Here is a 27,321-nt window from a genome sequence, read left to right as displayed (position 1 = left end):
GTAACAAACAATCTCTTTTGTCTCCCCACAATTTAATACATTCATGTATCGATGGAACAACAATGTTAAATACAGGATGGATAAAATATTGCAACATTAAAATCATATATCTTGTCTAGTAAAGACCAATCTTCACACATAATCATACTTACCCATAATAATGGGTTCTTCTAACTTTGACATTTATATTGATATTGCTCAAGCTGTTACATCTTAAAATTATTGCATAGCAAACTCATATTTCAAAATTGTGCGTTGCTACTTGTTTGAATAGGTCATGTCCTCCCAATTGCTAACAATTTAATTTATTAGATTTGTTAGTTTCCATCAGGTCACCCCTACGTCAAGCTTGAACACCATCTCCTGGTGAAATTTTGGAACTACTACATGTTTTGGGATAGCCAATGTGCCTGGGCCAAATTTGATACCCAATTTTACACCATCTTGTTCCACCATACCACTTGACACTGTAATGCAATTAAAAAAACAAAAATGTCATACATTCTGGATTCATTACAAATCAACTGAATATAGCAAGCCTTTCATTATTTTAATATTGCTGATTATCAAAGTCAAAGTCAAAATCTGCTTTATTCTCAATTTCTTCACGTCAAGACACACAAAGAGATAGAAATTACATTTCCAACTATTCCACGGTGACAAGACATATTACACAATATACATACAAGTAAACAGCACAAAAAGTAAAAACAAGAAGGCACAAATAATGAATAAATAAGAGCGATGATTAAATAATAAATAAACAAATAACATAAATAAATAAATAAGAGGAGCAAAAATGGAGCAAGTGTGCATACAGCAGACAGTCAGAACATAGCGCAAAAGTACAGGACGTTATGCAGCCGAGGGTGGAGAGTTCAGTATCCTAACAGCCTGGAGTATGAAGCTGTTGGTGAGTCTGGTGGTGCGGGAGCGAGCGCAGGCTTCTGTACCTCTTCCCAGAGGGCAGAAGATCAAACAAAGAGTGAGCGGGGTGACTCACATCACACACAATCGTGGTCGCCTTGCAGGTGAGATGGGAGGTGTAAATGTCCTTCAGGGAGGGGAGTGAAGCACCAATAACCTTACCAGCTGTGTTCACTATGCGCTGCAGGACCTTCATGTTGTATTCAGTGCAGCTACCACCCCACACAGCGAAACAACTGGAGAGGACGCTCTCAATGGTGCCACGGTAGAATGTGGTCATGATGGCCGGAGGAGCACTTGCTCGCATGAGTTTCTGCAGGAAGTACAGGCGGCGCTGAGCTTTCTTCGCCAGTGATGTAGTGTTGGTGGTCCAGGAGAGGTCCTCACCGATGTGCACCCCTAGGAATCTGGTGCTGCTCACTCTCTCCACCGCACCATCGTCGATGGTCAGTGGCAGATGTTGGGTGTGACCCTTCTGGAAGTCAACAACAATCTCCTTGGTCTTGTTGACGTTCAGCAGGAGGTTGTTGTCCCTGCACCACGTGGCCAGAAGGTCGACCTCCGACCTGTATTGAGTCTCGTCGCCCCCGGTGATGAGAGCCACCAGAGTCGTGTCGTCGGCATATTTCAGCACGCGGTTGCTGCTGTAGGTTACAGTGCCGTCATGCGTCAGCAGGGTGAAGAGCAACGGACTGAGCACGCAGCCTTGGGGGGTCCCTGTGCTCAGCGTGATGCTGCTGGAGATATTGTCGCCAACACGTACTACCTGAGGCCTCTGACAGAGGAAGTCCAGGAGCCAGTTGCAGAGGTAGGTATTGAGGCCCAGCTTGTTGAGTTTGCAGATGAGTCGCTGTGGTACAATGGTGTTGAATGCAGAACTGAAGTCCACAAACAGCAATCTCACATACGAGTCTCTTTTCTCCAGGTGGGTGAGGGCTGAGTGGAGGGCAGACGACCGTATGTATGGCATACAGCTTAAGAAAACTCAAATATCATATCTCAAAATATTAGAATATCATGGAAAAGTATACAAATAGGGTATTCAACTCATCACTTGAATCGTCTGTCAGCTGCTGGTGTTGGTCCACTGTTTCATCAAGTCCATTAGTAAATGCAGATTTTAGAGCACTATATGCTTCTGTCTGCTGAAAAGCTCTATGGCAGGGGTGTCCAAACTTTTTGCAAGGAGGGCCAGGTTTGAAAAAGTGAAGGGGCCCGGGGGCCAATATTTTTTTCAGACATTTTTTAACTACAGAAATTTCATGCAAATACATACTGTTATGAAACAAATTTCATTGTCCAATTGTCTTTATTTTTTAAATGACAAAATAACCAAATATAAGCCACTCAGGCAGATGTGAACAACTTTAAAAACACAAATTCTGTCTTTCATTCATATCTGAAGAGTCAGATAACATTGAACAAACTGTATGAAATAATTTAATTTACAAGAGTTTAAACTTTTTTTGTCTCATGAACATTTTAAACAGGTGTTATAAGTAATGCAAAGTCTGTTATTATTAAAACTTAAAACAAGTGAATTTTGCTCTTGTCATTTACAATATTTTTCAGAAAGTAATAGTTTGTGTCACGTCTACAGGTTCATAACATCAACAGTATTAATACGGCCAGTTTGTAATATTTAATATTAAGTAATTTTTACTTTTGATTTACTTTTGACTCACAGCCCCACGTGATGAATCGCTGTTGTGATGCCAGTTCAGCTTGTAGCTGCTTCACTTTATCAGCGCGGTCACACCCTGTTAGCTTGTCATATGTGCTAGTATGTTTAGTCTGATGGTGTCTCTTTAGGTTGAAATCCTTAAACAAGGCAACAGTCTCTTTACGAATTAGACAAACACAATTGCCTTGATTTTCAGTGAAGAAGTATTGTAATTCCAATTTCTCTTGAAAGCAACGGCCCTCAATGTCAACTTTCTTCGTTTTCTTTGCAGTCGCCAAGGCAGAAATGAGCGGAGAGGGCTGGTGCTGCCACCTTTTGGTAATAGGAGGAATTACAGTTTCAAGTTTCATGATTTTTTTTTTTATTCAGTTTGACAGTGCAGGCGGGCCATGAACAATACATTATAAGACCGAAGCTTTGGGCCTTTTGAAATATGACCGGGGGCCGGATTTGGCCTGTGGGACGGACTTTGGACATGACTGCTCTATGGAGATGATGATTTCATTTTCCAGCATGATCTGGCACTTGCCCACATTGCCAAAACCACCAGTAAATGGTGTACTGACCATGGCATTACTGTCCTCGATTGGCCTGCCAATTCCCCTGACCTGAACCCCATGGAGAATTCGTAGGGTATTGTGAAGAAGAAGCTAAAAGATACCAGACTCAACAATGCAAATGTGGCCGCTATTGAAGCATCCTGGGCATCCATAACATCTCAGCAATGCCACAGGCTGATTGCCTCCATGCCACGCCGTATGGGTTGCAGTAATCCGTGCAAAATGACTCCCAACCAAGTACTGAGTGCATTAATGAACAGGTTTCCAACTTTTGTGAATATTTTGTGTTCGATTTGAAGAAGCTTTGTTTGGTGCTCCGTGTGAAACTTGACCGCCGCTTAGAACTAGCTAACTAGCCGCAAAGCTCCAACACACTGCTTCACTACTAAAACCAACTAGCGTGTCCCAAACATGGATCCAAAGAAGGCACCATCGGCTCCCCTCTCTTCGGTGGAGGAGGTCGATGACATTAAAAAAGCGTTGGACTTTGTTAGGGTTGATAGATTAGTTTGATCCTATGATTATGTTGGAATGTAACCTGTGATAATTAACCAAACGTGTCCTGTCTTAACAAAGTAGTAGAACAAAGTGCTAAGGTCCTTTGAACTGATTGACCAGCTGCAGAGGATGCAATCAAAGTTGTTCTGTTTACACAGCATTGTAACACACCCCCTGCTGTGATTTGATCAGAGGCCAGGGGTTTCACCCCCATCCTGTCCACTCTCACGCCCACACTGTTTCTCTCAATAAAAATGCTCTTGCAAGAGGCCTAAGTCAGACCTCATTCGATCATTGCTGTATGCACAGCAATGAATGACTCTCCACTTGCAAGTGCTTAAAAGGTCATACTGTCTCCCGTGTGGTTCTTGCAAAATAAGTTAGAGTAAGAACCACTCTAACATTTTGGTGCCGTGACCCGGATCCGCCCTACCCGCTACTGGTGGACGGAGGACGTCGTGCTGCATTGTCGACAAGCCAGTGTCCATTGGGAGGACCTGGAAAAGAAAGACCTGGGAAGAAAATTCTTCGCTGGGCCAGCATCTTAGGTCTGCCTTCGTCTGACAACAGTGGATTGACAGGATCCAGCAGTGCAACGAACCAGGGGACAAGTAAGTTAAAGCCCTAAAGTTGTGTGATTGTGCGGTTGTGAAACGCGTACAAGTAAAAGTAAAAGTGCACAGGGATAATATACAAGTAAATAGGCAGGACAGAAGATCTTAAGGAGTGTTGTAGAGTCCCTCTCTGGATGAAGTGTCTCTTCTGGAGCAGTGGTTCTCAAACTCTTTTATATATTTTTGTAAAATCTCATGTACCCCCTAGAGTACCTCCATGTACCCCCATTTGACAACCACTGTTCTAAAAACTACTACTTCGCGTTGGCAGGGCTGGGTAACAGGACTGTTGTCTTTAGTTCCCAGGGGACGAGGGGGTGTTGTAGAGTCCCCGCTCCGGATGAAGCAGCTCTTTTTTTTTTCAAGAGGACGTCGCGGAGGCAGGGATAAAAAACTTGTGTGGTTGAGAGTGTGACTGGTAGGATAAATTGACTAAAAATAGTTCTGGCATTAATCCACAGTAATAACATAGGTTGGAAATTTGTTGAAAGGTCAAATTAAACCTGCATTGCGGATCCTCAAAGAAAACAATTTGAAAAAAAAATTGTGAAAACTAAAACACCAAATTAAGATGAGAAATAAAAACGGTAAATCTCTAGCTCTTGAAGTGTCACGACTCGTCCCTGGTTATTTTATATGTAGGTTGTCATGGTTTCTGTCCGCGTCTGTGTACTCGCTCTTCCCTTCCTGTGTCAACTCACAATTAATGTGCTAATCACAGTCACCTGCCTCTTGTTACCTGTCGTGTATTTAAGTCCTGTCTACCCCTCACTCCCCGTCGGATCATTGTTAATGTCTTCTTCTCTTTTTGTTTCACGTCTTTGTCGGTCAGTCCTGTTGTTAGTTTTTGTTAGTAAGTTATGTCAGTTTAACGAGTCTGTTAGTTTGTTTTCGTCAATAAACCCTGGTCCAAGCTGCACTTGGTCGCCCTGCTCCATCCGTTCCGTGACATGAAGGAGATGAGAAGTACATGGCGAGTAGATTTTCTAATTGAATGCAATACATGCCAAAGTGGAAGAAAAAGTATGGAGTACAAGGAAAGTTGAAATGTGGAACGTAGTTGTAGACATTTTGGAGGAGAGTGTGGCTAGAAAGCCAAAGGGATTGAGAAAGGAAAGGAAAGAGGGAGAAGTGCAATGTGCTAGAATGTGGTTGAAAGCTTCACAAGAGAAGAGAACAAATACAAAAGACAAAAAATAGAAAGATAAAAAGTGATGAGGCCGACATTCCGAGATTTGAAAAAGAATTCAGGTTGCACAGTGACATCCCATTCAATGATGCAGCTGAGAGTGCTTACCAGCAACATCTTAAAAATGCGCTCCTCACTGGTTTCCCCCCTGAATTAAGCAACTGGGTGAGGAAACACTTGGTGGAAGCGGACACTGCTTGTGTTACAACAACATGTCATTGATGCCGGGCTCCACCCCTCATGCGCGAGAGCTGTGCATGTGTTAAAATGATGAAATTGGCTAAACTTTTAGGGCAAAGAAATTTGCTAGACTTTGGTCTATCCAATTTGCACCGCAAAACAAAAACAATTTTGAAAAATAAAAATGAGAGGAAAAGAGAGAAATCTGTTTGCGGGCAGAAACTGATCCACACAAGTGCATTTTAGTGTTGAGCCCTCATGAGAAATTTGAAAAAAAAACGACAGAACATGCTTTCAAGAATTGGAAGAAGCAAAATTGTGAATTTAAGACATTGCAATGCTACATTTAATAGGAATAATTGATTGGTTAAGTTATAAGATTATACAAACTTCTGTACGTGAGTTAAATCCGAGAGGTTGAGTTATGAATGTTGTGTGGAGAGCTTGGATAAATTGGGACCAATGTGATAGAAAGACTCCTTTTTGGAGATTGTGTGTGAGATGCAAATGAGCATTGATGAATGATTGCCTGAATGAAAGGAAAATACAGGTTGAATGGTTGAAGTTGTTGGAGACTACTATGGAAAATTAGTAGAGCGACTTTGAAGAAAGAGTGATTTCGAGTAAGTTAAATGCTAAGACACACAATAATAGAATGCACCTAGCCTTGATGTCTATTCATATGCAAATGAGATAGGGGTCATAAAATGTTATGACCTTTTTATGATTTGTTATGGTATCATAAATCACCCCCTTTTCGATTGGGGAGGGGTTGGGGGCGCCAGTTGTGACGGCGCCATCTTTGGCTGTCGCCATTTTGGTTTGCTGGCGCCATTTTTAGATGTGGACATGTATAGGCATGTATTTTTGTGAATCAAAACAGGTGCAGCATCTGAGCTAGCTTTGCAATCAGCCAGTACGTGTGGGGTGAAGGGGGGAGTTTCGTTGAGAAAAAGATGGGGAGGGGTGTTTGTGTCAGTATGGGGGGTCATGAGAGTCGGCATTATTGGTGCCAAAGATATCTGAAAGAAAGAAAGAAAGAAAGAAAGAAAGAAAGAAAGAAAGAAAGAAAGAAAGAAAGAAAGAAAGAAAGACAGAGACTGGAGGAGATAGTCAGGGTGTTGTCGCATCTAGTTTGACATACAGGCGTACAATAGTTTAGGGGATCAAGGGGGAGTTTTGTTGAGAAAAAGACATCTAAAGGAGAAGAAATCATCTGAAAGAGACTGGAGGTCAGCATGGTGCCAAAGTTATCTGAATCGGTATGCGGGCAAAGTTAGGGGTCGTTTAATTTTGGAGGGAGACAGATGAAGGCCTCTGAAGGGCTTTTATTTTATATGTCTAAAAGCATGTGGCGTATGTTACAATGTGCTTAGTTTTTAATCAGGATATGTTTTAAACTCAGCTGAGCAAGGGTCATTAAAACGTGTTTAGTTTTTAATCATGATATGTTTTAAACTTAGCTGAGCTGGGCCCATTAAAACAACGTCAAAAATCATTAACGGGTGCTAAGATAACGCCAGTCGTGACGGCGTCATCTTTGGCTGTCGCCATTTTTGAATGTGGACATGCATGGGCATATATTTTTATGAATCAAACCAGAGAAGTGGAGGGAGCTTTGTTGAAAAAGAGGGGGTCAAGGGGTGAGTTTTGTTGAGAAAAAGACATTTGAAGAAGATAGTCAAAGGAGGTAGAGCCTTTGATGCGTCATCAGTATGCGGCCAAAGTTATCTGATTTCTCGCGACACGTGATCCCATAGGCGTGGTTTGCGAGAGGGGCTGGACCTGTGGTTGGTATATTACGCCAGAGTATCAAGAGGCTAGTTCACAGAAAAGAGCTAAGCTAAAGCTGTGGTGTTAAATTGCAAACCTGAAGCTCAAATCATGATAGCAGAAATGCCGGTCAGTATCCATCTTTGCCGTAAAGGCCCTGATGGCTTGTTAGACGCTCCTAGGAAGAAACAAATGTATCTAAAACGTATGCAGCAGGCTCCTACAGAAAAACTTGAGCGGAGTTGGTATCTAACACCGGAGACTCGGTGGGGATTTAATTTTTTTTATGAGATTGGTGAGTTGTCTTTCTTTATGAGAAATCAAGAGGGCTCTGGATCAAACAACAACTGTGAGCAGACCGGCGCGTATGGTACGTTGAACTCAAATGACTGGGGTGTTTTAAATCAACTCCTACCTGAGGTTTTTACTGAGTTTGTCATCGGATATCGTCAAACGCCCCTCTTTCAATAAGGTGCCCCCGGCTCCCCGGTAACGGGTTTGTCTTAGCCGGGTTCGGAGATTCGTCCGTAATCTAACCACCCGAGTTGAATTAACTCCACCGGAATCAATCTAATTTCTGTACGACGCCAATCCCTCTCAAGTCACCCGAAGCTCGAGCCGAGTAACTCAATTCGAGGCAAGACTTCGAAGTGACCGCATCGTATTGATGGCTCCCCGCTACTGTTTGAAGTTCTTATTATGTTACGGATATTTTTAGATGTCTTTGTTAAGACCTCAGGGATTCGTTTGTATAGCGCACCCTAGCACTAGTTCTGCCGAAGTAAATGTTGATATGGGTCCGTTCTACTTGGTCGCTCAAGCAGCGAGCCGACCAACTTGTTTATTCGAAAGAGAATCAAATTAATAAAAGTGTGACAATAATAGCATTTAAGAAGAAAATTAATGCACTTTACATTATTAATTCTAACTTCTTATATGTAGATCTAGCACTTACCGTATTTGCCGGTGTATTGGTCGACCTTTTTCGATCCAAAATCGACCGAAAAAAATCGACCTCGACTTATACACCGAGTCATAAAATTTAACTTCGTATTCATCGCTTCAAATGTGATGGTAACCAAGGCCGTTTCTCATGCATCTCATTGTGCGTTGCACTTAGAAAATTTGAACCGGGAAGTCGAATGAGGCTCCGCGATCTCCTCCGCGGTGCTTATAAACAGCCGATCCGCTCGGCGGGGGCTATTTTCGGCCACTTGGCGCGTGCGCACGGCCTCCCGGATGTGCCGGGCGGGTGCGCGAGCTCGCCGGCCGCTGGAAGTCGAATGAGGCTCCGCGATCTCCTCCGCGGTGCTTATAAACAGCCGATCCGCTCGGCGGGGGCTATTTTCGGCCACTTTGCGCGTGCGCACGGCCTCCCGGATGTGCCGGGCGGCGTGCGCGAGTGCGCTGGCCGCTGGAAGTCGAATGAGGCTCCGCGATCTCCTCCGCGGTGCTTATAAAGTGCCGATCCGCTCGGCTTGGAGCTATTTCCGGCCTCCCGTTGGTGCCGGGCGGTGAGCGCGAGCTCGCCGGCCGCTGGAAGTCGAATGAGGCTCCGCGATCTCCTCCGCGGTGCTTATAAACAGCCGATCCGCTCGGCTGGAGTTATTTCCGGCCACTGCGCATGCGCACGGCCTCCCGGAATTTGAACACATTTCGTCAATAAATTTCGCATATTTCTGATTGAATTTTGAAGTTTAATATAATGCAACAATTGAGCTCGACTTATACAAAGAATATATCATAAAATCGTAAATTTCCGTCGAATTTTAGGGGGTCGACTTATACACCGAGTCGACCTATACACCGGCAAATACGGTAACTGTCGGAGTACTTCACCCCACTCGATTGCTTTAAAAAGAATAATAACTTTCTTAAAATGAATCAAAATGTCCTACTCTAATTAGATTTGCCCAGTAATTAATTTGGAAGGCAAGTCTATTTTTCGATCGTGTCCTGTTTAACTTTTGACGCGGCCCGACGGACAATCGAAGTACTTTTATCCTTCACCAACTCAAATAATCGGATTTAACCACCGTCGTTATTTTATTTAGAGGAAGTAAATTTTCAAACGAATTAACATTTAACGAAATTCACTCTTCCCTTAAATAATTACAAAGGCTATTTAATTCTCTAACATGTTCGGAGTTACTTTTTACGCGGCCCGTCAAAAAGGGAAACGGGCCTGCGCCCTTCAAAGAATTAAATTACTTTAAGTTCTACACCAAACCAATATTCTGATTTAAACACTTCCGTTAATTTATTCAGACGAAGCAAACTTTCAAACGGATTAAAATTCACTCGTGTCTCAAATAACTACGAAGGTTATTTAATTCTCTAAAATTGTCTGATGTTGCTTTTATTTATTATGGTCCTATGTTATACCATAATAACCACCCGCACATTAATCAAATTGTCAAATCAACCCCAAACAATCGATTGCACATTCCGTACAGATTAGTGCACAACGAAGTAGATGAATATAGAAAACACATTTATTGAAGAAACATGAAATAGAATTACAAATCTCAATTAGTCCAGAAACCGAACAATTTCACTCACTGATAATAAAATCATTTAATCCCAGAACAATTCGATTGCAAAACACAGTTCATGAAAGAGGGAAAGGTAGATACCAGTTGGGTGCTAATTTTGGTGGAAGCAAAGTCGAGTGATCAGTTTGATCTTACTTCTAAAATCCAAATTAGAGAAACAGGTTGGCCTCGAGGGGACCGGCGACCCGATGGCTATTACCCCCCCTCGGTTAAATACAGAAAAGTCGTTCCCTTCACCTAGTTCCTCATGCAAAGTTGTCCAGTCCAATTCTTTTGAGTAAATCCAAGTTAATCCAAGCCAGCGATCCTACGTCTCACACAAAGATCCCGGGACTTTGGAAAAAATCTTGAAACTCCCTCGGGCTTCTTCACGTATGAGCGCTCTTTGGGGGAAAAGCCCCGTAGCTGCCCCTGCAGGACTTTTTATAGACGTCTCTGTCCCCCCCCCCCCTTTTTTTTTTTCTTCTGGTACGTATATCCTCCCTATAGGGTAAAATTGCCCAGTTTCCCACGCCCCTATAGGATATGATTTGGTCAGTTTTCCCACGCTCCTATAGGGTAAGATTTGGGCAGTTTTCCCACGCTCGTACACCTGCTGCCTTTCAGCAGCTGTTTCCGCCCTGACCACGCACTACTTTCCACCAATGTACAGCTAGCCCCTGGTAAAACCTTTCACTTCCTCTTTTCTTCACTTCCTGTTTCATGAGGATAACTCTTTAAAGTTACGCTTCAATTAACTCTGAAATAAAAATCCAAACCTTTGATCTATTTCTTTAAACAATTTATGTCACGCCACTAGTCTCACAGTGGCAGGCCCCTTGATCGAATTGACTAACAATATTGCTTTAAGCTGTTACAGAATACATTTTTAGCTAAGCAAAGAAATCAAAAAGTAAAAATCACATTTGTGCTTCTCCAAACAATTTGTGTCACGCCACTATTCTCACAGTGGCGGGCCCCTTGATCGAATTGACTAACAATATTGCTTTAAGGTGTTACAGAATACATTTTTAGTCAAGCAAAGAAATCAAAAAGTAAAAATCACATTTGTGCTTCTCCAAACAATTTATGTCACGCCACTATTCTCACAGTGGCGGGCCCCTTGATCGAATTGACTAACAATATTGCTTTAAGCTTTTACAGAATACATTTTAGCCAAGCAAAGAAATCAAAAAGTAAAAATCACATTTGTGTTTTATTTCTATTTTAACTAGCTTAGCTTATTTTGGCCCCTTTTTGGTCTCATGTTTCGGTCTGGCGCCATCTTTTGGACAAATTTAGAATTTCAGCTCTGCCAATTTATTCCTGTGAACAATCCATATTCACCATTTGCACTATCTCTTCTCCCCATGTTACATGACAATACGGATTAGAGGGGGAGATGAATGTAACTTGGATTTCCAGAATTACAGCCAGCGGAAGATGTTTTTTCCGGCTTAAAGTTTCTCCTCAAATTGTGGATGGGACAGAAGATGGAGAGGTAATCGACGTAATGTATCTAACGCTAGAAGTGTTTAATAGTGAATGTGGAGTTTTCCAAACACTATTGAATTTACCACTGGCAGAGTGGTATGAACGAACGCAAGCATTTGGTGAGAGTATTACGGGACTCTTCCTATCGAGCCGTGTCTGGACAAACGTTGTCGGAGTGCAACGTAAACTGACTTTAGATTAACCCTTACTAAAAAAAATTAACTTTAAACTCCCCACCCTTGGCCCCTCACACTTCCTCAGCACAGGCTATCCTTGCCCCCCTAACCCCCCTCTTTTTCACCTACAGTCACAGAAAGGTGGGGTTGTAGTCATTAGCATAACTATCTAAAATGTATAAGAGCGGGCTTGCAGACTCCTCTTTCACATACAAGAGTTTGGTCAACACATCAGAGAAAGAAGATGGCTCAAAAAATCCTCACCAGACAACTTTTACCAAGTTTTGTACCTATGGAACATGGGCCTGGGATCACACTCTGCTCCAGCCCTGACAACTATGGTGCAGAGACACGCGATGCTGACACGGCCTTCATCGCGGCACCACGGCCAAGCACGCCGGCTGAGCGACCGGGACCAGCGACAGCGACAGGGCTGGAAAGGTTTGAGATTCTTCCGGTGCCTACCCCCGGACCGAGCGATCGCATGTCACCGATCTGCCTCGACAATCTGCAGCCCGATCGTCTCTATGGAGCTTTGTCATCAACCTTTGATGGGTTTGAGAGCCCTGAGACCCTACAGGTCACCCCGGGATACAGCGGCCAAAGCGGCCTAGCAAGCACGATGGAGCAGCAGCAGCAGCAACGTGAACCGTGGTCCTCGTCGCGAGCCATCAAGCTGTTTGACGACGCATGCGCACGCTATCCTGAAAGTGGCATGGATTTGCCCTGCTTATCTGCCGATGACATCGCACTCATGCTCAATACAGAGACAGAGGTGCCCGGTGATTTTGAGGGGTACATGGAGCTGGCTGCGGGGGCGGACGACACAATCGTTACCAATTACCCCTCGCCCACAGCTGGAAACATCCCACTGATGGACCTTGAGTTTGGCATGGTACCACCACTGACATCAAAGCCTATGAGAGTCAAAACACAGCAGGATGAATACATTATGACGATAGAACCTCTTAAATGGTTGGTGATTGAAGACTATGTACGGGTGAAACTAATGGCCACTCATCTTTTGTATGATGCCTTAATTAAACATGCAAAAATGACATGTGACGGGTGTAGCCTTGAGGACCTTAGCCAGCTGCATCACACGTGCCTATTTATTGAGGACCGCCGTTTTTATTTCTATGCAAATTATGAAACAGTGATGGCTGAGTTGTGCAATGCTGACTTCCTCCACACTTTATCGACAATGCTTTTCTATTTTAAAACCTCGGCATCTCATATAAACATCCGCAACACGGTTGCTGCCATTTTGCACGACCTCGCTCATGAGTGCAAGATCTTTGCGCGGGTCCGTATGATAAAACAAGAAGCTAGTGACATTGTGTTGAGTAATAGCGAAGTCGAGCTATTATTTAGAACCTTTGGGAAGACACAATGGGAAATATTGTGAAAAAAATGTGGGCCCAATTGGTGACTATTCTAACAGTGTTTCTAGATTGTATCAAACACCAGCTGCCGAATGATATAACCGGAGAGCTAAAGAAATTTAAAACCCTAATCGGGTCCAAAATAACACCATCTGTGTTATCTTCATTCATGTGTTAAACCTTAGGAGTTGTAGAACTCTTTTTTTTTTTTTTTTTATACCATGTTGAATTCTTTTAGGGCGGCTCGGTGGCGCACTGGGTAGCATGTCCGCCTCACAGTTAGGAGGGTGCGGGTTCGATTCCACCTCCGGCCCTCCCTGTGTGGAGTTTGCATGTTCTCCCCGGGCCCGCGTGGGTTTTCTCCGGGCACTCCGGTTTCCTCCCACATTCCAAAAACATGCTTGGTAGGCCGATTGAAGACTCCAAATTGTCCCTAGGTGTGAGTGTGAGTGCGATTGGTTGGCTGTCTCTGTGTGCCCTGCGATTGGCTGGCAACCAGTTCAGGGTGTCCCCCGCCTACTGCCCGATGATGGCTGGGATAGGCTCCGGCACGCCCGCGACCCCCATGGGGACTAAGCGGTTCAGAAAATGGATGGATGGATGGATGGATGGATGAATTTTTTAACATGTTGAATTTCTTTTTTTACCATGTTTTTATTTTTACTGCTGTGTGGTTTATACCTGTTTCTACTTATTAGTAATGTTTTTAAGAACTAGTTGATTTTTCTTTTTTTCTGTAATAAACTATTATAAAGTGATTGTTTCTCTGTGTTTATTCAATTAAAAATCACAAGATGTCATACCTGTTTGTTTTATTAACAGCGTCACACTCTGATATCCAGCAGAACGTACCTGACAATGGGTGGGGAGGGATGTCTTGAAAAGCTCTGTTATAATGCTAAAAATCCAGCTAGTTTCAGGGGAGAGGCAGGCCTACACAGAACAGCGGCTGTTAGCTGTAAAAACACTAACATTAAAAAAGTGAAAGCTTTTTTTATCCGATCAAGATTCTTACACTTTACACAAACCAGCCAGAATAACGTTTCCTAGAAATAAAGTTTTTGTTCGAGGTCCTATGAGACAATTTCAAGCAGATTTATGCGATATGCAATCCTTAGCATGCTACAATGATGGATATAAATATTTACTAACCGTGATCGATATTTTCTTGAAACGTGCATATGTACGAGTTTTGAAAGCTAAAACAGGTACGCAGGTCACCAAAGCATTTGCAGACGTCTTAATAGCTAGTGGCTCCCCATTACAACTCCAAACAGATAAGGGGAAATCATTTTTTAACAAACATTTCCAGAAATTAATGAGACAGCACAATATTTTGCAACGTCTTCCGATACAAAAGCGCAAACCGTTGAACGATTCAACAAAACGTTAAAGAAACGCATGTGGAGGTTTTTCACAGCTAACACACAACATTACGTCGATGTAATTCAGGATTTTATTGTCAGCTATAATGACAGTTTTCATAGTAGTATAAAAATGACACCAAATGCCGTAAACGAGGATAATAAAGATATTGTTTTCACCAACCTGTATACAAACAATCCTTTCCACCGTGGGGACAAGTTCCGTTTTGAACCAGGTGAAACTGTGCGGCTTTCCAAACTAAGAGGGGTTTTTGAGAAGGGTTATTTACAAAGTTACACGGATGAAATTTTCAGAATAACACAACGTCTCCATCGTGTTCCTCCCGTCTATAAAATATCGGACTTGGACGGTATGCCTATAGAAGGCAGCTTTTACAAAACGGAATTACAAAAAGTAAAAATAAAAAAAATAAAATTTTCCGCATACAGAAAATTCTTAAATCACGCACCGTGTCAGGCAGACGCAAGTTCCTTGTCCATTGGGTCGGGTGGCCGGCCAAATTCGACAGTTGGGTACCCGCAAAGAGCGTTAAAGACATTTGACGTTCGATAACACGGTCATTCTGTGAAAATTACAAGATGGGTGAAGGCAAGACATTAATTAGCGTGAAATGCTAGTATGCACCTTTTCAGCGAAAATAGCCTTTCAGAATTTAAGGTGGAAATAGCGCAACATATCGACTTAAAAGGTTCATGGGAGGTCGGTTATGTGAGATTTCATACATCAACTCAATCTCTGACATTCCTGAGAAAAAACGGAATTTCTATCTCAAACAGTCGAAGCTTTCTGCTCAGTATTCCAAGATGATTCAGAAGTACGCCACATGCTTAAAATTCGGGGAGGTGTCTACAACAACAACGAATCGTTAGCTTTGGAAATTCAAACTATTAACTAAAGCGAGTAAGAAAAGTATTGATGTGCAATTTGATCAACATAAACAGAGGTTCTTGTTTTCGGGCAAAGAAGGTTTGAGAATTATGTTCAAGTGCCCTCTAGCGTACATTGTTGGAATGAACCCTGAACATTGGCTCTCGCTCAAACCGGAAGGCGTAAACGCACAACATCCGGCCGACAGACAAGCCGGATCATATTTCATGTTCGTCTACACTGACGTCATACATCATCAGACAGTAGGCGACGCCTACGCTCCTATGCTCAGGACTCTCCCAATTGAAGGGAATTATGGCGACGTTATAAAGAAAACTTTTAATCCTGTTTACTATTTAGACGTGTGCAGAAGTCATATTGAAACCATTTTGGTGTACCTGCGAACAGACCTGAACAATCCGGTAGATTTTGAATACGGGAAAGTCATTCTCATTCTGCATTTTAGATCGAAATAATAAAAACTAATGATGACGTCAACCACGCATCCTGACCTGTATCGTTTTGTCGATTATTACGAAACACAAGTAGGGGGTTCATTTCAGGGGTTCCAAGGAAGCCCCATTCAATATGGCTCTATTTTGGCAAAACTATTCCGCTTCGTGGTGCCGATGTTCAAAAACGGGTTTAACTTGGCGAAGCCACACCTTCAAGCCGTTGCTAAAAACATAGCAACGGATGTAGCAGGGAGCATCATAGAGAAGGTCCACCGAAAACAGGACACCGCTCAACAAGGTTCCGGGCTGGGGGTATTGTCACGTGCGGGACTCCATCCTGGTGGGCGGAGAAAAAGGAGCGTTAAAAGAAAAAGGCGCTCGACCGATCTCAGACCAGTTGTCAAGAAAAGGCGGCGGAGACGCAAGACAGATATTTTCTCCTAAAAAATGGCCCTTCTACATTTTAAATCCCTCGAGGCGACGTTATCAAGTTTGGACCTCTTTACGGCCGCCCTGACGCAACTATCCATCGAAGATAGTTCTTATGTTGAATTTCTACCTTTGTCCGCAATTGTGGACCAGGGCCCAATAGAATTTTCTATACCCGGGGACGGCTCAAAATATTTAGATTTATCCGACACTTTACTACATCTTCGCGTAGGGATGGAACAAATATTCCGCCACAAGAACAAGTTGGCATTGTGAATTTCCCTATAAACACAATTTTTAGTCAATTAGATGTTTCGCTGGGCGGGCGGCTAATCTCACAATCTAGCGCCACACACGCCTATCGGTCCATCATTGAGTTATTGTTAAACTTTTCAAACGATTCTTTGGAGTCACAATTCACAGCAGGAATGTTCGCAAAAGACACTAGAGGGCGTATGGACTCTTTCGCTTTCAAAGGGGGCGGAGCTAACGAGGGTTTAGTTCGTCACGCGCAGCAGATTGCGGGGTCACGTGAATTTCACCTAACGGGACCGCTTCTTGGAGATATTTTCTTTTCTGAACGCCATCTATTGAATAATGTGGATCTGCGCCTGAAGTTAACTAGAGCTCCTGATGATTTCTGTCTCATGAGCGCTCCAGACAGCAATTCGTGTCTCAAGATACGAGGAGCATCACTGTTTGTGAAAAAAGTAACAGTCTCACTGGCCGTAGCAATAGGCCACGCCGCAGCTTTACAGAAAGGTAACCCATTGTATCCATTGACCAGAATCAATATGAAGACATTCTCCATACCTCAAAACTCGCGGATTTGTCATCAAGACAACCTCTTCCTCGGACATATCCCTAAACAAATTGTATTAGCTATGGTAAATCATAACAGCTTCATGGGGCGGAGAGATTTAAATCCGTTTAATTTTTTGCATCATAACATAGAGTACTTGGCTCTTAGCCATGAAGGTCGACAAATACCTGCCAAAGCTTTTCAGCCCAATTTCGAAGCTGGGATATGTACACGTGAATTTCACAATTTATACACAGCAACAGATGAAAGATTTACCTCTTTGTATCGATCAACAGGATTTTAGTCAAGGCTACTCACTTTTTGTTTTCAATTTAAGTCAGGCAGATGACTCTGGGGCTTTGTCACCCGTAAATAACGGTGTTTAAAGGCTAGATTTACGTTTCCGTACGCCGCTACCGCACACAGCCTCTCTTATTGTATACACGGCTTACGATTCCCTTATATTAATGCCAAGAGGGAAGTACTGATGGACTATTATTAACGCTATGAACGGTCGTGAATTGGACTTGATTACGACTCGGATGCAAAGAGCATTGTTTGGAGGTGTTTATGCATCGGACGAGTTAGCTGACGTCAAAGACACACTCCCTAGACATTACATTGTGAATACCGATCCGAGGCATCTACCGGGTGAACATTGGATCGCTTTAACTTTAGAATCGGACGGTTCGGCCACATTCTTTGACCCTTTTGGTCTGCCATCGGACAGTCCATATTACCCGTCAAGTAAATACTGATTTCTGAAGAAGCATTCTAATCAGGTAGAATACCAGAACGGCCAACTGCAACACGAGCTGACAGACACCTGCGGTCAACATTGCGTGTATTATCTAAGCCAACGTGGGTGGGGGCTCACCTATCACGAAGTGATGACTCATTACAATCTTGATCCTCTGCATAACGACGCCATGGTTAGCGAGTTTGTCAAAAAATGTCGAAGGCCAGACCGGATGTGCGGCGGACAAACATCATGTTCATTGCATAAATTTAAAAAATGTCATTGTCTGAAACCGTGTTAATGTTTTATAAAAATCTCTTTTATTCAATAAACATTGTTAAAGAGAGTTACGGAGTCATGCGTTTTTTTCCCCAGTAACAACAATAGAGTATCTAATGTCTAATAACTAACCCATCTTACTACCGGCGATGTCTTCTTTCTTTTTCTTTTATTTATCACGCTTACATCTTTTGCATAAGAAACATCCTCATCTTCATCCCTAGCGTATTTTAAACATTTAAAATCTGCATGAGCCAAGGGGTTGGAGATGCTTGTTTCCGGTAGGTTGAGCTGTGCTAGTGTGCGGAGAAATTCGGTTGGCCGGTTAGTTTAGTCCTACTCACGCATAGATGTCTCAACAAATCGCTCATATGGGAGCCTTTGACAGTTTTTCCTCTAAAAATGAATTCACTTAACGGCGTCCAGCTTACATCTGCCGATAATCTTTTCAACACATAGGTGGCGTTGCGACGGAAACGTGGACCAATGGCGTCCAAAATATCGCCCCACTGTTCACCTGCCACCTCATCCGTCGGGTTTCTTTCACCCCCCCTCATTGGCTTCGTTGCGAATCGCAATAGATATTTGCTCGGAGTCAACCCTATGTAACGTTGCATCAGGGCTTGATAAATTTTGATCTTTTCATATTGATTTAAATTTTAATTATCCAAAACCTGTTTTATCTCTTCATCCAATGAATACTCGGCTGTATCACGAATGGTCGGGGCAGGCCGGCTCAGCCTCTCGAACTGATAAGGGGAGACCAGGTACATTTTCTGAGCCGTTTTCAAACTCATTTTATGATTTGTTCATAAAACCACTAACGACGCTCCCCAGAACAGGTGCGAAAGCGGCTAGTGACGGCAATATAAAACCACCTTTCTGAACTAACACAGCTCTTTTCTTCTTCAAAGTATTTTTCTTATCAGCCAAAAAGCGGATATTTTTCTTTTGCTTTTTAAGTCTCTTGTAAAGTTTTGATTTTAGAGAGACATGTCCTTTAAGAAGATGAGCAATCTCACACAATGCTTTCACTAAACTAGTAGGACCTCTGAGGAGTCAATGCTTACGTTTGGCCGGTTTGGATGTAAACAAAGACTTGAGTCACGGAGCATTTGTTTTTAAAAGCTTCGTCATCGTTTTATTGTTTGGGAATATAAACTACAGGCCACTGGTTATGTAGTACACCCGTACGTAGTCTATATTGTTCTATCAGTAAATACCCGTGCGGCTCCCGTGTAGCATCATCAAAACATTCCAGGAAAAACCTCCGATGTACCCCTGAACCAAATTGAGCATGCTATCGAGATTGATGCTCTGACCGCTTTCGTGAGTCTGCGTGATTCCCTTCACCTTCATGACTGTGTGACCTGTCTCCCGCGTCCTGTAAGCGTATGTTTTTGCCCTGCTGAGACAAATTCTAAAATGCTGTCATTCGAAAGCTTATCTGTCAAATCACCCAGATAATACCCTAGAGGGAGGACATTTTCGCCCAGTTTCACCATGTACACGAGGATGTCTGTATCGGTGTAAAGGACTTGCCTCTGTAAAATTTCTAAACAGCTGTACATTTTTAGACGTGCATAGGGTGTTGTGAAACACGCTGCAGCCACGTTTGATGTTTTTGAGACAGGTATCTCATTGTTTATGTTGAAACAATACTGTACAATCGAAAGCTTTTCGCTGATAAAGTGGAAGAATTTGACATCGTACAGACCTGAAAACAGAAGTTCAAAAAATTCCTCCGATTTTGTTATGTTCTCACGCTGCGCAAGTTTTCCCCATAGATTGTTAAGACAGAGTTTAGACACTTGTCTTTTTCCCTGGTTTACAGCAATTTTGGAAGGGTCTATTGAGACATGGGCAAACTACGGCCCACGGGCCACATCCGGCCCACGGGGCCGTTTAATCCGGCCCGCCAAACTTTAATAAATTGTATTATTGAACTTTTTTTGGGGTCATTTTCCCTGCAATTAGTATGTTTCCCCAATAGATGGGGAAGCGCCCGCCCGCGCATTTACTCGGTAAGACGTGTCAGAAAGCTCGGTGCACACTCACAAGTGCGTGTACGTACTAAGTAGTACGGAGCCGGCGCACTCCGCGCTCTATTTCAATCGGTGCCGAATTTCGAGTGTGGGCTGTGACGTCAGCATTCTCGTAACTCGCGCTCTGAGCTTTCAGATACAATTTTACGTTAATGCCACCCACAAACCTTCCCTTGGAATCCTTCCACTAAAATGAGTGGCCCGAGGAAAAGAAAGGTGGACGAGTGTTTAAAAAAAAAGAGAGGACAATTTGGCTCGACCTACGTGTGTGAGCAGACGTTCAGCCACATGAACGTCAACAAAGCCCGTCACAGCTCTAGGTTAACGGACCAACACCTTGGCTCTATCCTAAGAATTACCACAACAAATTTTACTCCAGACCATGATGCACTAGCAAAATAGGGAGACCAACAATACTATTGATTTCTTTATTACTTTATTTAGAAGTATTCTTTCACTGATTCTTCAAGATGATGTATTTGGTCAGAATGTTTGCTGTTTGATGTGATTTCGCCTCATTAGATAAACATATTTCATACATTTGACCTGCAGGCGCTGAAGTGATGGAAACTATTATTCATAATAACAGTGTCGTATTTAATGAGAATCACTGATAGTAGTTTTTTGGTGAAATATTTTTTTAATGCTGTTAATAAATGCATTTGTTTTCAAAAAGCTTTTTTCGAATATCTATGCTTTACTACCTACTAAAAGCACAAACCTTTTATGCAATGACCTTTACATGTCATTTCTATTACTTCACACAAACACTCCATCCATCTGCTCCTGGTTCGGCCCCCCGATCAAAATTTAGAACCAAATTCGGCCAGACAGTCAAAAGGTTTGCCCACCCCTTGTCTAGTTGGATACCCTGATGAATGGCGTACTCTTCTATGTATCTTTCTCTATCAGCCTGGTTGACCACGTGAGCCGGATAACCTGAAGATTCCTGTTTACCTTTTAGAAATGTTCGCATGTAATCACGGAAAATTGTGTCGCTCGCTCTTGTGTAATGCCATACTTCTGTAATATCTACAACCGTGTAGCCGAGATCAAGTGCCTTAGCAAATTCAGGGGTTGTCCAAACATCCGTTAATGATCTTTGCTCATCATTATGTGTACACGCTGTCTGCTGGTTGTTACACTCAGCGCATGTATGACACAGTGTGAAGACGAGTTTACCTTTAGCTGTTTTGAAGGGTAAAACAGGAAAATACAAACCACGGGATGGGTTGACTGTGGCGCTAATGAAACCGAAATACGACCTGGGGTCTTTAAAATCAGCGTGGATAATCGTTGGATGACCGATGGGGTAGGTGCCCGTACTATTGATGAAAGGGTATATCGTCACATCAACACACAACACACGCTCATTAGGTTCTGCCGTGTGTCTTAAAACGAATGCGTTTGTTCAACCCTCAAAAAGGGCCTGCCTCAGCTTGAGCGGTGTAGGAAATTTGGCTTTTTTCAGGAATTTCTTCACCTCTATGTTCAACTTTTTCGTTTGCAACCATTCATGCTCCCACATAATTACAAGGTGCACATCCTGTTTAAGCTGTAGTTCCTGAATTTTCTTTTGGGTGTTATCAAACCTTTCCTGAAAAGGGCGTTTTGTTGTCGGACATATTTTAGAGAGGTCGTAGTATTCTGCAGAGCCGTGGTGATAACAACCCAAATACTCAAACACTATTTTTACGCCCCCAATATCAGAATATCCGTCTACCGTGTAGTTATCTATCTTAACCTCGCCCCCGTTCAATGCATGCCTAGTGTGAATAGTTTGGCTATGCATGATCCATTGCTTGTACTGAATAGAGTCATGCGAAAAAGCTTTGTACTGACGCATATAGTTGTCTGAACGTGTAATGGCCAGTGTTTGAGCTCAGTGGCCGAAGAGGAGAGTGCCCGCCCTGAGATTGGGAGGTCGTGGGTTCAAGCCCCGGAACAGCGGCCGGGTCGTACCGGAGACTCTAAAAATGGTACTCATTTCTTCCCTGCTTGGCACTCAGTGTAAGGGGTTGAAATGGGGCTCCAATGCCGCTCACGATCTTTTATTTCAAGGAAATCATTGTGGACTTCCGGAAGGGTCACACAACACACCTGCCGCTGATCATCGACGGTGCTGTGGTGGAGAGGGTGAGCTGCACCAAGTTCCTGGGGGTGCACATCAGTGAGGACCTCTCCTGGTCCGCGAACACCTCGTCACTGGCAAAGAAAGCTCAGCGCCGCCTGTATTTCCTGCGGAAGCTCAGGCGTGCATGTGCTCCTCAGGCAGTCCTGTCTACATTCTACCGTGGCACCATTGAGAGCGTCCTCACCAGTTGCATCGCTGTCTGGGGTGGTAACTGCACTGAACAGAACTTGAAGGCCCTGCAGCGCATAGTGAATACGGCTGGTAAGATTATTGGTGCTTCGCTTCCCTCCCTGAAGGACATTTACACCTCCCATCTCGCCCGCAAGGCAACCTCGATTGCCAGAGATGTGAGTCACCCGGCTCACTCCTTGTTTGACCTTCTGCCCTCTGGGAAGAGGTACAGGAGCCTGCGCTCCCGCACCACCAGACTCGCCAACAGCTTCTTTCTCCAGGCTGTTAGGGCCCTGAACTCGCTACCCCCTTCTGCGTAGCGTGCGGCACTGTTGCGCTATTTTCGGGAATGTCTGCTGTACGCGTTTTTATTTATTTATTGTTGTGTTATTTATTCATTATTTATTCAGCACGCTTTTGTTATACTTGTTTACTGTTTGTCTGTTGTGAGCCATGTCTTGTCACCGTGGGATAGGGGGGAACGAAATTTCGGTTTCTTTGTGTGTCTTTGGCATGTGGAGAAATTGACAATAAAGCTGACTTTGACTTTTTTGACTTTGACTTTGAGGGGTTAGAAAATGAGTGTGAAAAACTTTCATGCACGCAGAGGCTATTGTCACAGCATTGAATGGGTCTATTCCAGTGGCCTCAAAAAACTCACTCCTGAATTTCTCACACCCCTGAATTAACAGGTCAACGTCATTCTCGCAGTAGGCTATCGCCTGTTTAGCAAAATCAAACACATTGCTAGCTTCTTTGGCATACCATTCGTCAAACTTGGCTCGTTGAGAGGGTGACATTTGCTCAATATCGTAGTACGTAGGGTAAGGGTGACAACCTACGCAGTTTAGATGCCCTAAAGAGCTGAATTTGTGTGGAAAGTAACCCTTTGATTTGTCTTCAAACCCCAGGGCCTTAGGCATCGCACTTAGAGGCATCGTCAGGAATGAGAGCGAGTCTATGAATCGAGATTTTGTGTCTAAATCGACAAATGATAGAACTTTACTACCCTGCATCAGAATGTCAAGTTTGATACCTAATTCAAGCATTCTCTTTATCAAGATGTATGAATCAAAACCTCTCACATTATGTGCAACAAATGTTGTTTGTTTAAACCGTGGGTTTTGAAAAAAATCTGAGAAATTCATTAACACAATCTGTGCCAAACCACTGTTTCGCCAGTCTATTGGATTTACAGCAGATGAGAAAAGGTTTGTGTAAACCATCTGTATCTACCTAGGTTTCGAAATCGTAGTAGACTACATTTTTGCAAGGTGGTTGAGGCTTGATGGGCTGAATGTAGCACGTGGGGGTTCAGCAAGGCATCATCTTGATTTAAGATCTCATCACACACTGTGCATTTTTTAACAGGGCAACGATGTTTAGCACCGGTACCATCAGCTTTCACATAATAGTGGAGACCACATTGCAAGCATATTTTGTATGAAGTACAGTTGCTCACACGATTCGTCGCTCGAAACTCTTTATGTTTGGCAAAGCCTTCCTTATTACGGCAAGTTTTGTTACAATCGGGGCAGATAACGTGTTTAATCCGCCGTTGTTTACAACACGGATCGAGACGAACGCTACAGTGTCCTTCACACTTGTGCTGTTGCCAATTCTCGTGCCCCTTGTAGCAAAGTCTGCAAAAGAACGCGTGACCAACGAATGCCTCTATAGCTTTCACGCCGTAGTAATGACCCTCGAGGTGTAAGACAAATAAAATGTCATTGTCTGTTTTGGGATAATGTGTGTCGAAAAAAGTCATGGGGCGGCAGTCCTCTTTTCGGTACATTACAGTTATTTTCCGTTTGAAGACTTTCTCAAATTTATGAACATCCCCCAAACTCACAGGTGTTTGGCAATTCAACCTCACACTCTCATGTAAAAGCCGTGCCTGTCTTGTGACCTGTTTTGTTGTTAGTGTGTCATTTAGCAGATAGGTTAGTGAGAGAGCAAAGCATAGATTGTTGTCTTTAATATGAGGTATGTGTAAGTGTCGTTTTTTTCAACCTCAAAATTTCTCTGTTGGTACTGTTCACCAACCTGCAACGTATTCCACCGCGCAATGGAGTGACTATTTGTACAATAAGCTTTAAGCTCTCATCAGCCAGAAGCTCTGCATTTGATTGGGCTAAACGCTCAAGCATGTCTGATACACTATCTCTGATAGAGTTTATGTCACTTGTTTGCTGGTAGATGTGAGCTCTTTCATTACCACTCACTAACTCAGCTTGAATCACATCACCTGGTTGTGCTCGGCTAACCACCTCTTGCAAAACATTTATTTTATCTTCAATTTGGAGGTAAAAGGTTGCAAAATCATTGATGTTCGCTTGCGATGGTATATTTAACTGTCACCTTACCTCGACATTATTGAAATGCGGTCTATTGACTACAACAGAACCGCCGCGCTGATCAGTTATTACAGAACCGCTGATAGATTGGTGGGGCATGTGTTGAAATGCTGGTGTGCTGTCATCAATAACATCTATTTCGTAATCAATTATAACAGAGCAGTTGTTAGGCTGGAATGCCGGTGGAATGTCATCAATAGCAACCGGCGTTGATTCAACAGGCTTAACGGTCAACGGGTCAACCAGAGGCTGCGTGTTTAGATTTTGGATTATGTTTAGCAATTGAACAGGAATATCAGGACCGATACGCCCGCTGCTATCATTAGCTTGGTTGTTTAATTCTGCTATCATGTTTAGCAATTGTGACGGGATCTGTGTAGGACTCTGTCTACCTTCATTCAGACTTTGATTGTTCAGTTCATTTATGACAACTTGTAAATGGGTAAGAATAGCAGGACTGACGGGGCTTTCTCCCTCCAACAAAGCAGTGTTCACATTGTTGAGCAAATCTGCTATTTGGCTCGCAGACGCATTGTTTGATAGCAAATCATTGTTAACGCTTGACAAATCTAGCTCAGGTGTGTCACTTCTTTGGTTTGTTTCACAAAATGTTTGCAAATCTATTTCATCAATGTTTGTTAAGAAATCTGACTCTGCTGACGTGAGGTTTGAATGATCCATTATATTTCTTTTTTAAGAAAATCACAACAGAAACAACACAGTGTAGTAAAAAAAAACAGACCCATCTTGATTCGGCCAAATCTGTCAGAATACGTATTAGCTTAAAACATTCCTGTAACCGACTTTTGTAGATACAATTACCACTGCATTTTACAGGATGTCTTCTATTCATGTAGTGATGACTCTCGCGTGCCGGCTTAGGCCCCCTGCTGGCTGAGTGGCTCGTGCTGTAGAAGGATGACCCCCTCCTCCTCCTCCTCCTACTTCCTCTTTGAACCCCTCGTCCTGTGTCACGACGCTTAACTGGAAGTAGATATAAAAAACAGTTAAGCTGTTATAATACCAAAAATAGCAAGTCGCATGATAACATAGAAAGAGAAAAAAAATAGAAGTAATACCTCCAACTTTGTTTGTCGACTCGTGAGGATGGTTCAAGCCTTCGTATGCAGAAAGAGCCTCCGCTAATTCTGTGTCCGTGGATGCTTCCTGTCGGTCGACGTGGGGCGTAAGTGGATTGGTTTCAATGGTAGCACGTGACTCTGATGCGGTTGGTCTCGCTGGCTCTGATGCGAATGGCTCTGCTGTTTTCGATGCTTCAAAAGTCTGTGTGTCAAAATCAGCTTGTGTCGGCTGTTTGTTTTTCTTAGTGGCCGCGGCCACGAGATCTGTTACATACATAAAATAAAATCACCAACTAATAGCATTTATATTAACTACCTTAGATGAATGGTTGACTCACCATAATCTGATTGTGTTAGATAAACCCCGCTAAAGTCGTCGTCAAAAGATGCATGGACATCAGCAAAAACGGTGATGTCTACAAACATTACATAAACATTACATCGTGTTTTACAAATAACCCCTGTGTATTATTATTATTATTATTATTATTTATTATTATACCGACAAAATAGTAACATGACTTATCTTTAACCATCTCGAAACAATTTTCGACGCACTCCGACTCCGTTGATCAGAGCTCATGCGCTGGCTTGTCTTCTCAAAATGAGCGCTGGTCATCCGTCCCAAACTAACTTCAAATTCGGCGGAGAAAAGACCATGCCTATGGGGTCACGTGCCGCGAGAACACTCTGCTACCGCTAATGATTTGTGACGTCGTTTTAATGACTCGACCTCAGCTCAAACTATTGTATGTTAAACTTTCTCCTTCAGATGTCTTTTTCAACAAAGTTACACGCAGACAACTCGGAGCTAATAATGTTGACTCTCCTGACTCAACTAGCGGTCGCCCCACAAGCTATTGTATGTCAAATTAGATGCCTTTTTCAACAAAGTTACACGCAGACAACTCGGAGACCCCACAAGCTATTGTATGTCAAACACAACAACCCCTTGAGTATCTGCTTCAGATGCCTTTTTTTCAACAAAACTCCCCCCTTGACCCCTGTTTTTTCAACAAAACTCCCCCCTTGACCCTAGACGCACTGGTTGATAGCAAATCTAGCTCAGGTGTATCACTTCTCTGCTCTGTTTCACAATAATATAGGCCCTATACATGCCCATACATGCCCCCATCCAAAAATGGCGCCAGCAAACCAAAATGGCGACAACCAAAGATGGCGCCGTCACGACTGGCGCTATCTTGGCGCCCGCCAGACTGGCGCACATGCCCCCCAATCCAAAATGGCGCTGATTTATGGCGTCATAAAAGGCCATAAAATTTTATGACCCCTACCTCATTTACATACAATAGACATCAAAGGTTAGTGCATTGATCATTTCTCTCTCTCGCCCATTCAACATTATTGCAATAAGAGAAACATGGATCAACACAGTAAAAGGGGCAGACTTTGAACTGGAGGGATATGACTTTATACACATAGATCGACAAAACAAAGGTGGAGGAGGAGTTGCGATCTATGTGGAAAAGACATTAAACGTCAGGGTGGTAAAGGACATGTCAATGGTTGTTAACAACAAATTGGAATGCATAACAATTGA

General features: G+C 43.1%; 1 long non-coding RNA gene across 8 annotated transcripts; it reads right to left on the bottom strand.

Moving 5' to 3' along the window:
* Window positions 1–9,908: 9,908 nt before the first annotated feature.
* Window positions 9,909–26,630, bottom strand: LOC148380431 (uncharacterized). 8 transcript variants are annotated; one of them, XR_015855174.1, is made up of 7 exons: window positions 26,099–26,630; window positions 25,758–26,024; window positions 25,501–25,662; window positions 15,933–16,059; window positions 14,563–14,962; window positions 13,867–13,947; window positions 9,909–12,546 (listed from the first exon to the last, which is right to left on the bottom strand). It is a non-coding gene; the product is annotated as an uncharacterized LOC148380431 (long non-coding RNA). The 8 variants fall into 8 exon arrangements; XR_015855173.1 differs by having other exon boundaries at window positions 9,909–13,970; window positions 14,563–14,637; window positions 14,849–14,962; window positions 26,099–26,589; XR_015855172.1 differs by having other exon boundaries at window positions 9,909–13,947; window positions 14,563–14,637; window positions 14,849–14,962; window positions 26,099–26,589.
* Window positions 26,631–27,321: the final 691 nt, after the last annotated feature.

The sequence above is a fragment of the Syngnathus floridae genome, chromosome 21 (assembly GCF_059516105.1).
Source record: "Syngnathus floridae isolate MCC-2025c chromosome 21, RoL_Sflo_1.0, whole genome shotgun sequence".
Taxonomy (NCBI): Eukaryota; Metazoa; Chordata; class Actinopteri; order Syngnathiformes; family Syngnathidae; genus Syngnathus; species Syngnathus floridae.
Note: the sequence above shows the minus strand (reverse complement) of the source record. Positions and strands in the feature narration are given on the sequence as shown.